The sequence below is a fragment of the Balaenoptera musculus genome, chromosome 17 (genome assembly GCF_009873245.2).
Source record: "Balaenoptera musculus isolate JJ_BM4_2016_0621 chromosome 17, mBalMus1.pri.v3, whole genome shotgun sequence".
NCBI lineage: Eukaryota > Metazoa > Chordata > Mammalia > Artiodactyla > Balaenopteridae > Balaenoptera > Balaenoptera musculus.
In genome coordinates, this window is record NC_045801.1 from 51304432 (window position 1) to 51316604 (window position 12173).

The 12173-nt window shown below is 36.0% G+C and overlaps 1 non-coding gene and 1 pseudogene across 1 annotated transcript; one reads left to right on the forward strand and one right to left on the reverse strand.

Annotated features, from left to right (window-relative positions):
* Positions 1–2139: 2139 nt before the first annotated feature.
* Positions 2140–2249, reverse strand: LOC118883886. Its single transcript, XR_005017121.1, has one exon. It is a non-coding gene; the product is annotated as a U6 spliceosomal RNA (small nuclear RNA).
* Positions 2250–7190: 4941 nt separating this feature from the next.
* Positions 7191–11446, forward strand: LOC118883348 (annotated as a pseudogene).
* Positions 11447–12173: the final 727 nt, after the last annotated feature.

The window sequence follows — 12173 nt, forward strand, 5'->3', positions numbered from 1 at the left end:
AGGTGCACTTCATTAAAATTCAAAACTTCTGCGCTATGAAAGACAATGTCAAGAGAGTGAAAACGCAAGCCACAGACAGGGAGAAAATATTTGCAAAAGACATATCTGATAAAGAACTACTGTCCAAAAAACACAAAGAACTCTTAAAAGTCAACAATAAGAAAACAACCCCATGGGTCAAAGACCCTAACAGACACCTCACCAAAGAAGATATATGGATAAGCATATGAAAAGCTCAACATCATATGTCATCAGGGAAATATAGATTAAAAACACAATGAGATACCATTACACACCTATTAGAATGGTCAAAATCTGGAACACTGACCACACCAAATGCTGGGGAGGATGTGGAGCAACAGGAACTCTTATTCATCGCTGGTGGGGATGCAAAATGGTTCAGCCTCTTCGGAAGACAGTTTGACAGTTTCTTAAAATCTAAACATAGGCTTACCATATGATCCAATAATTGCACTCCTTGGTATTTACCCAAAGGATGTGAAAACTTATGTCCACACACAAACCTCCACGTGGATATTTATAGCAGTTTTATTTATATAACTGCCAAAACTTCTAAGTAACCAAGATGTTCTTCAGTAGGTGAATGGATAAACGACTGGTATATCCAAACAATGAAATATCATTCACTGCTAAAAAGAAATGAGCCATCAAGTCATGGAGAGACATGGAGAAAACTTAAATGCATAGTACTAAGTGAAAAAAGCCAATCTGGAAAGGCTGTACCTTGCATGATTCCAATTATATAACATTTTGGAAAAGGCAAAACTATGAAGACAGTATAAAGATCAGCGGTTGCTAGGGACTGGGGGACCATGGGTGAGGGATGAATAGATGGAGCACAGAGGATTTTGTGGGCAGTGGAAGTACTTTGTATAATACTATAATGATGGATACATGTCATTATACTTTTGTCCAAACCCACAGAATGTACGCCACCAAGTGTGAACCCTAATGTAAACTATGAACTTAGGGTGACTATGTAGGTTCATCACTTGTAATGAATGTAGCGCTCTGGTGAGGGATGTTGATAATGGGAGAGGCTGTGAATATGTGGGGTTTGGCATATCTGGAAATCTCTGTACTTTCCTCTCAATTTTGTTGTGGTTCCAAAGCTGCTCTTAAAAAAATAGTCTTAAAAAGTGTTGGACACATCTGGGTTCATATTTTAACTCTGCCACTTGGCTAGACGTCTGACTTTAAGTAAATCAATTAACCTCCCTGACCCTCAATTTTCTCATCTGAAAAATAGGGGAACAATAAACAGTACCTGATTCTTAGGATTGGTGAGTGAAGGGATCCAAAGTACTATTATTATCAATGAATGCCTAGCACCCAACAATAGTGACTATTACTCTATAACTATTATGACTTACTGTACAGTATTAACTCTTCTGAGTTAATTGCAGACATATTCAAAATATATCCATTGTATATTTTTAATTGGCACAGTCTTCAATAATACCAGATGCTGGCAGGGTAAGGAAAGTAATTTTTAAAAGCTAATTTTTAATCTCACAAGGAATTCATAATGTGGTGGCAAAAATGTGCATATATAATAAATAACGAGAATACTATGATTTTAAATAACCAAAAGATAACCTCATTAATTCAAATAAGAATTCTAATTAGTGCAATACATAAGATAGATTTTATTTTCCTATTTCATGAGTTTCCTTTGGTGTTATACCAGAATATCCTCTATTGTAAGGTTATATAAATATGGGAAATCTATCAGAAAAAGAGAGTCCTCTGTGCATGTGTGAGAATTTAATATAACAGCCCCATTCATAACAATACCACCCCCCTAAAATCTAGTAATAAACATAAGAAATGTACATACATGAAGATACCTATAAAACTTTACTGATGAACATAAAAAACTTGAAGGGAATGACATGATTATTCCTGGATTTGGAAATTTTAACACTGAAAGCTTTCAATTATCACCAATTTAATACATTTTATTTTTATTTTTTTTCATTTTACTTTAAACCTTTATTTTTTGAGCAGTTTAGGTTGGCAGCAAAATTGAGGGGGATTTTTCATAAACCCTCTGCTCCCACATATACACAGCCTTCCCCGTTACCAAAGTGGTACATTTGTTACAACTGATAAACTAAAAATATGGAACACTTCACGAATTTGCATGTCATCCTTGTGCAGGGGCCATGCTAATCTTCTTTACATTGTTCCAATTTTTTTAGTATATGTGCTGCTGAAGCGAGCACTTTAATACATTATTTTTAAGTGATCTAAATGAAAACACTAATATTGGGATTTTTTTTTTGGGCGGGGGGGACAGAGGAGAAGGGAAGAAAACTCTAAAATTCAAATGAAATGTAAAGAAAATTAGAGAGTAATAAAGGCATATTTTAAAATGCATAGTAATAATAGATTTCTCCCCCAATGTATTTCTTAAAAGTACTGTAAAATGGAAATAATTAAAACAGCCTGACTGCTATAAGGGCAGAGGTGAAAAGAAAAGAACAAATAAGATGTTAGTACATGATAATGGTAGCATTTCAAATCAATGGGAAAAGATAGATTATTCCATAACTGTTGAAGCGTTTGAAAAGAATAAACCCATAATTCACAACACTCATACAAAAATATGATACGTATCATTACATTTTTTAATTTAAAAATTAAACTATTAAGGTACTATAATACACTATAGTTAAAAAATTATAAATGTGCATATAACAGCCCATTAGTTTTTCAATCTCAAATCTTATCTTCTTATCCATCTTGCACACTTTGTTTCTGTCACTTTCCTGTAGAAAGCCTGAAATCTAGACTAATGAAGATGATACACTTCTGTGTACTATTAACCCTTATGTAGAGGCGCTTCTCTATAGTACACATTATAGCATGTTATGGTAGGTAGTTTTCGCTTTGGCTTTTTTCTGTTATAGTTTTCCTGCTTTCATGACCAATATTCTTATTCTTGTCTGTTGCTGCCAATCAGATATGGGTTAGGAACAGAAATAAGAATAAAAATATATAAGCTAATAGAGTGTCTCAGTTTACAGACCATGACCTGCCAGACTGCAAAAGCAGAGGGGACCTTAATTCTGGTACTATCTGATAATTTTAAAAATAAAGAAAAATCAATACAGAGGTCACTGTTACCTAATAAAAGGAGCAACAACAACCTAAGACCTTGGTTGGTTTCTTATTACTAATGGAAGGCATTTAATCTGATTCTCAGTTCCTTCCTTGGTAAAACTGGAGTACATATTTATTCCACAAGGTACTGTTAGATCAATAAGATTGTGGATTTTAAGGTGTTTTGTAATTTAAAAAACTAGATCAACAAAATGAAAGAAAGGCAAAGGCAAGGAAATGAGAAGAGAGGAAAAGCAAGGCACTAAAACCTGGTGCCTTTTAGCACAGGTCCAAGTTTGGTTTCCCAAGAGCATCACTGTATTTCAAAGGAGAATAATAACGGATATGCGAAATGATAAATACTGTGGAGGCACTATGTTGGCTAATTACATTACATCCTTTGGTCCGTATCTATTTTCCAATTGGTTCTCTAGACTTCCGGTGATTCTATTAGCTGCCTGATAGCTTCTCTATAAGTTGCCTTTTGGCTCAAATCAGCTAGATCAGGTCTTTGCTACTTCAATTAAGTACTCATACATTAGGTAAAGAACAGGAAGAAAGTCACACCTCAGATATGCAGGCCACAGGTCCTGCACAAGCAACACTGTAACCAAATATATGGCTCTAAGCTTATGCAGAGCAAAAGCAGAAGTATTAGAAATTACACTTATAACTGGTTCTTAAGTGCAATACACATCAGAATCACCAGGGAATTGCTTCAAAACATGTAAGTTCTCAGTTCACAGAAAACTAAATACAAATATCCCTTAAACGTGGCTCAACCTCACTTACAATGAGAGAAATGATATTTAAAATGACACTTACGATACCACTTCTGACCTAAATGTCAACATGCCTGACAGCATATCCTGATGAGGCTATAGGAAAACAGGCATTCTCATAGACAGCTGGTGGGAACACAGAAATAGTACAGATCCTATGGAGAGGAACTTGGCAACATAGTTGGCCTTTGACCAACAGGGGTTTGAACTGCGTGGATCCACTTACACGCAGGTTTTTTAAAAATAAGGACATACTGCAGTACTACACGATCAGCAGTTGGTTGAATCCATGGGTGTGCAACCATGGATACTGAGGGCTGACTGTGAAGTAATACACGGATTTTCAACTGCACAGGAGTCAGCACCCATAAACCCTGCGGTTCAGGGACCAACTGTGATTGACATTATTACATGTGCTTACTCTCTGACCCAGCAATCTCATTCTAGGATTCTATCCTAATGACACATGAGCAAAAATAAGAAATGCCATTCGCACGAAGCTCTTTACTGTAGCATAGCACTATCTGCAATAACAAAAGATGGAACCCAATGTCCATCAATAGGGGGCTAGCTGAATTAATTTTGGTATATCTAGTCAATAGAGTGCTGTGCAGCGATAAAAAGATGTATGGAATACCCTGCTATGGATATTACTCTAGGATATTACTGTTAAATGAAGAAAAGCAAGGTGCAGAAACTAGGTGCTAAGAACTACAGGGTTGGGAGGAGAGATGTGAATACATACACTGTGCATATCTGCTTATATTTTCAAAAAGAAGAAATAGAAGGATAAATGAAAACTAATAAAAATGTTTACCAAAAGGGCAAGGGAGAGACGGGGGAGGAATGGGATAAAGTAGCCAGACTTCTCCAAATATACCTTAATTTAATAATTTTGACTCCACAACTGTATAAATGCTTTACATGGTGATAAATTAAATAAAAAATAAATAACTGAAACCAGTGAATCTAACTAATCCAGTTGGTGGCATAACCAAAGGGAAAATTAAGTTACTTTGAAACATGGTACTCTGACTATACATCCTAAGGAGGAGAAGCTCACAAAGAAATCTTAAAACTGTGATGAGTGGGCCTGTTACTTTCGGTAATTTTAACATTGCTATTCTGTGTACGTTAGGATAAAACAGATATAACTGTGTTAATGTCATTTAGAATTAAAATTCTGAGGTTAAGAGAAAAGAGATAGAAATATAAAGTCAAATGAAGTAAAAATAACTTTTTTCTCCTTTTAGTTGAAAATGGTTACTTAGAGGCTATAGCTATTATTTTGAATTGCAAATATCAGCATGAACTCAGGATTTGTTTTTTGCTTTCTAAGACAATAAACATTTCCTAGCTCTGTTCACTGAAAACTCCTAGAAACAACTGACCTCACAGTAATGAGTACCATGGGAATTACAGTATATCTCCTTCTTATTCTAAGCTCAATCCTGCCCCTCCTAAGGCAAATATTATTTCTAATGTTATAAGCATAGAGGTACATACAAACACCCCTCCTTTTTCACATCCATATGGTCACATACTAAACACACTATTCCACACCTTGCTCTTTCACTTAACAATATTATCTTAGAACTTGGCTCCTACTGGTACACGTATTCATTTATTTCATGTCATTGTTTATCTAGAATTCCACTGTCAGTCTTTTGCTATTAAAAACTCTCTCTCACTCTCTCTCTCTGTTACTTCTACTAATTTATCTTGTAGATATTTATATATAAACTATATATATAAAAACTATATACATACATTATATATGGACATTATTTATATGCATAAATAAATAATACAAATACCCGCAAAATAAATTTCTACAAGTAAAATTGCTGGTTTAAGGACCACTCCTTGAATCATTACTCCAACTAGCTAAAATAAATTATCTGAAGTCACCTAAAAAAAGGCTCTTTCATGCTTTTACATATGCTGTTCCCTCTCTCTCTCATGCTTTCAGCTGCCAATCTAATTTGAGATGAACTCTGATCCCTCCTACAAAAGTCAAAGTGTTACCCTCTGTGAGTCTTTCTCTTACCCTATTCTCCTAGATCTATAGGCCATCTCCAATCCCAAGCAGACCTATGACACTTTCCTCCAAGTTCTCATTGCATCCAGTTAATGATCACTTTGCATGGTAACTGTCCATGCAAAACAAACCTGTCTCAACATTATCTAGTAAGTTCCTGGAGTACTAGGGCCTTGTGTTTTCATATATAGAATTCCACTTAACAAGTATTTGCCCAATGATTGAATGAATAGCTTAAATGGATGAAAAAAGGCTTTTAGCATCCTTCTCCATCCTAATAATAATTTAAGGACCAGCTCAATGGTGTTTATTCCAACACACAAATTCTCCTACCACCAGAGGATACAGCTTCTCTGCATCCAGCACAGGTTCAATAAATACTTACTGAATAAATAAAACATTTTTAGAGGGTTTCTAGCTTTGAGGCCTATTGCAACAAATACACCATGGCATGAATCTAAAAGAAAATATACTTATGAAATAAGTCTGCTGAATCAGGTATTAAAAAGAAAGTTTCATCAAGGAACTACTATTTTAAATTACTGTGAAAATAACTTACCAGTTACCTGTAACTGTAACCTTCCACTGTCATTATTACTAGTATCAGACCTTGGTGAAGCAGTGGCCATGTCCCAAAATTCAGCTTAAACCTACAAAAAAGTTAATTTATTCATATATTAGACTAGAGATTATAATTTTCAATATGATTAACACTGTTTACTTGATAACTAAGAAATCACACTTAATAGAATATTTTCAACCCATCACATGTTGATATAGCCACAGCTGTCCCTCCATTTAAAATTAAGACTTAGTATTATTGTAAGAATTACAAGAGAATATGGCTAAGTAACCATATCTGGGTCAACTTGAGCAACAAAATAAATGATGGTACTAAGAATCCAGGGTCATGTGTTGATTTATAAATCAAACAAATACATAAACAATTTTTATATATTTATTTTACATATTATATAATATTATACATTATTTATTACCTGAACCACCTAAGTAAACTGTCCCTTTACTCTTTAATATTTTAGTATGTATTTCCTAAGAATAAAAATATTCTCTTAAGTAACAATACAATAACAGAATTCAGGAACTTAGCTAGTACATTACTATTGTCTAATATACAGTCCATATACTATAATTTCATCACCTGTCCCAACAATGTCCTTTATCATAATCTTTAAATACAGTACCTAGAACAGGTTTATATATTACATTAAGTTGTCATGTCCCCAGTAAATCCTGCATGTTTCTTTTTATAGATAATTTTTTTGAAGTTCTGCTTCACTGCTCCCCCAACGTTTACTTTTTAAATAAAATACAAAGCAGCTTTCTTCTGCATGGCAAATATTTTAAGGATAACCTTCTATTCACCTTTAACCTACTAAGATAAAGTAGAACATTCAGGGCAAGATTGAGAAATATTAACAAATATGTTTCTTACCCTTTATGAACTTTACATATTATGATTATTAAACATAAATTTTTAAAAATTAATTTTAGCAATATAAGATAAAATAAAACATGGTCAACCAAAGAGACTATGAAAATGGCATTGCATATCTGAAAAAGAATCATATAGAATTTGTTTAAACTCTTCATTTTAGAATAGTTTCAGATTTACAGAAAAGTTGTGAAGATAGCAGAGTTCTCATATACCCTATACCCAGTTTCCCCTACTATTAATTTCTTATATTAGTATGCTACAGTTGTCATAATCAATGAACCAATATCAATATATTATTATTAATTAAAATCCATAGTTTATTCAGATTAGACAGAACTTAAGAATCAGTAAACTTGAACATAAACCTAAAAAAATAATTTAGAAGTAATGCTGGGGCTTCCCTGGTGGCGCAGTGGTTGAGAATCTGCCTGCTAATGCAGGGGACACGGGTTCGGGCCCTGGTCTGGGAAGATCCCACATGCCGCGGAGCAACTGGGCCCGTGAGCCACAGCTACTGAGCCTGCGCGTCTGGAGCCTGTGCTCCGCAACAAGAGAGGCCGCGATAGTGAAGAGGCCCGTGCACCGCGATGAAGAGTGGCCCCCGCTTGCCGCAACTGGAGAAAGCCCTCGCACAGAAACGAAGACCCAACACGGCCAAAAATAAATATAAAAATAAATAAATAAATAAGACCCAGTGCAACCAAATAAATAAATAAATATTAAAAAAAAAAGTAATGCTGAAATAAACAGCTTGAAAATACCAAAAAGAAGCTAAAAGACATGAAAGATAAAACGTGACCTGAAATATATTTCTACTCATAATCTCAGAAAATGAAGAAAGAGGAGGTCATACCAGGAGAGAAAATGACTTAATTCTCTGGAGCCATGAAAAACATTTATTCACAATTCTAAGAAATACAATATATATAAAAGAGGCAGGATAAACATAAAGACACTCACATTTGGACACAGAGCAGTCAAACTGCAGAACACCAAAAGAGAGCATGTTAAAAGCAGCCAGAGAGAAAAGTGGTTACATATAAAAGAAGAGAGTAAAGTGACAGCAGAATTCTCAACAGCAGCAAAGGAAGCACAAAAGGTAGAACAAGCATCTATGTGCAAAGAACTGAGACAAAAATTATTCAACCACTAAAACTCTCTTTGGGACACAGAAGGCATTAAGACTTTGCCAGATAAATCAAAAAAGAGTTTACCGGCAGCAGACCTTTACTTCAACAATATCTAAAGGACATGTTTCATAAAAGAGTAAAATTACACAGAGGGATGATCTGAGATGCAAGAAGGAAAAGATGAGTAAAGAAATTAGTAAGCATACAAATAAGTCTAAATAAACATTGTCTGAATAAAATAACAATAACAACATCTTATTATGGTATTTAAATAAAACCAGTATAAACCGTTCAAATATGGAATAAGGAAGAGAAGCATACAATGGAGGAGCAGGGCAGGAAGAGAGAGGACAGGAGTTGATGATGTAAATTCTTGCATTGTCCAGCAGAGGGATTATGATCTGGTTTAACTTTAGCCTATATATTAATAGTATGCCAGCAGAATTTCAAGGGTAATCATAAAAGAATAGAAATAAGTGAGCGTAATTTCCAAACTGGTAGAGAAGAGAATACAATTTAAAGAAAATCAATTCCCAAAAAAAGGCTAGAAAAGGAAAGAAAAAAAAAAGGCATAAACAACCAGGACTACCAGAAAGCACAAAGAGAGTTCAAATACAGAAATAATCACAATAAATGTATATGGACAAATTCAAAAGTAAGATAAGAGACACCTATAAAATAAAGATGCTGCTAGGATGAAAGCAAAAATATGGAAAAGGACATATTAGGCAAATATACACAAAAAGAAAGCTGGGATTAGTTATAATAGCAGAAAAAGAGCATTATTAGGGAGAACAAAGAAAATGATACAAGATCCAATCTAGTAAGTAGAAATAAAACTCTAAATTTGCATGCTTTAAAAAAAAAAAAAAAAAAGCCTCGTTTTGGTTCTTTCCCCCAGCCCAGCAAAGTGACCTGAGCCAAGAAGAATGGGAACACTATCTCCCTCACAGGCTTACAGGCTGAGGATGGTAACACTGGTGGAAGCAGCATCTCTATCCCCAAACCAGTCAGCTGGATTGATAAAACAGATGATCTGGAGGATGTTTCAGGCACGTGGCACAGTTACGATGACAACATGTATAAGGCACCTGCAACTAACCATTACATCCTGCCCACTGCTCCACAGGCTGCTTGGGAACCAGAGCCATTTCCCCATCTGCCACCCTACACTGCTTTTCTGGGGAACCCAACTTGTGATAGACAAAAGTCTCCATTAAGGAATTCTTCAGAGGATTAAATATCAGTGCAGTGTATTTACCGTGCGAACCCAGTAATCCAGAGAGGCTGAAAGGTTTTAATAATGCTGAGTTTGAGAACTTGGAGGCCCTGCTCAGTATCCTCAACCTCAAAAGAAAATCTCTAGGTAACAGAATTCCAGGGGACACTGCTAATCAAGCACAGGAAAAAGACACGGACGATCATTCTTTTGGCTGAAAAAGAAATCAGGTTTCTCACAAAACCGATACAGACTGGAGGAACTGTCCTGCCATAGACAGCTTGGATTTGACTATCCACCTAGGAGAGGTGAAGACAGCTTTGAAGGCAAACATTGTAGTCACTACGGAGGCCAGGACTGCTATCATGACTAAGGCAGCAGAGACCATGGTAGAGGCTATGACTTCAGGATAAACAGTGGCAGAGATGCATGTCGTAGTGGGTACTATAGGGATGACGACTACAGAGGAAGCAGGACCACTGTGAAGATGGATAGACAGGAAGACATTCAGTCGTGGAGCACCAAAGACAACTGCTCTCCAGACGATTACAGGTGTGATGATAGAGGACCCTCCCAGAGACTCAAACTGAATCTAAAGCCTCAGAGTACTCCTAAGGAAGATGACTCCTCTGCTGGTACTTCCCAGTTTAGTCAAGCAGCTTCTATCTTTGGAGCAGCAAAGCCTGCTGACCCACCTGTGAGACAGCAAGTAGAAGACCAGCTACAGAAGGAATGGGAGAAATCGCAGCATCAGTTCGATGAACCACAACTAGAATGACAGCCTCAGGAGAGACACCCAAACTGGCAGCGTGAAGAATATTTAGAACAGTGATGGTCAAGGACAGGAAGTGCGTCATCTCAGATTAGGACCTTGCCACATCTGCCAGAAGTCAGACCGGGATACATGAAGGAGAGAGAGTGAGATGTCTCTGGAAAATGAAATACTCAGTAAGGCAAAAGACTGTCACTCTCCAACTTCTAAGCTTCCCAAACCTGATTAGCTACTAAAGGTAATGCTGGCCGCTCCATCAACAGAGAATGCTTGGGTGAAGTGAAGTGCTAATCTTTCTGCTTGATCTCAGAGCTCAAACATAGAGCAGCAATCCCTTACAAGTGATGGAGGAAAAGTCACTCCAGCTCAACCATCTCAGGAAGAATCAACCTGGAAAGATGAAAATAAAACAGATTTGGTGAGTGTCCCAAAAGGTGGAAGTGGGAACTCAAGCATGGACCAAGAGATGAAGGAACAAAGACTAATGGAAGAAGTCTGAAAGGAAACATAACAAAAAGGATCAAGAACTCCAATCTGCAGCTGAGCCAAAGAACCCTGAAGAATCCAGCCTCTGAGTTCAATACTGTGAGTATGCTGCTCTCCCAGTTGACAGTGAAAATTAAAATAGAATTCTACATACTGTGCTTTCTCCTAGTCTCTCTTTACCCTGGAACATTTCTAAGCAAATCAAATCTCTATCCAGACAAGGCAAAATAAAATTCACCATCTCCTGGGGGGAGAAAAGCCTCCAAAGACTGTTAGAACCACAGAAAGAAACTGACAAATTGGCCATTGCCTTGGGCGATTTCAACACACACTAATTTTCCATGGATCAAGTGGACCAAAACAGATGAAACTATTTGCAAAGCAGAAACAGAGACACAGAAGAAGAGAATAAATGTGTGGACACCAGGGGGGGAAATGCGGGGTGGGATGAATTGGGAGATTGGGATTGACATATATAAGCCGCTGGGTATGAAACAGATTATCTAGTGAGGAACTGCTGTATAGTGTGGGGAACTCCACTCGGTGCTCTGTGGTGACCTGAATGGGAAGGAAATCCAAAAGGGTGGGGATATGTGTATACATATGGCTGGTTCACTTTGCTGTGCAGCAGGAGCTAGCACAACACTGTAAAGCAACTATACCCCAATTTAAAAAAAAAAAAAAAAAAATGAATAAATAAATAAATAAAAAACAAAATTATTAACAAGCAGGATTTAATTAACAGAACCTTATACCCAATTACTAGAAAATAAACATTCTTCTCAAGTATACATGAGACATATAGAAAAATAATACACACACTGGGAGATAATGAAAATGTCACTAAATTTCAAAGAATATGTATCATACTGTTCCCAGGCTCTGATCAAAATGCAATTAAGTTAAAAATCAATAATGAAAGATAAATTTTTAAAATACAAATAGAAAATAGTAACACTTCTAAATATTTCATGAGTCATCAGAAACCACATTGGAAATTTTTCTAAAAATACTAAAAACTAAATGATAAAAATACCACATACAAACATTTTCGGAATACAGTAAAAGTTATACTTAGAGGCAAATCTATAGCCTTAATGACTTATACTAGGAAAAGAAGAAAGGCTGAAAATGAATGAGTTCACAGGCCAATCT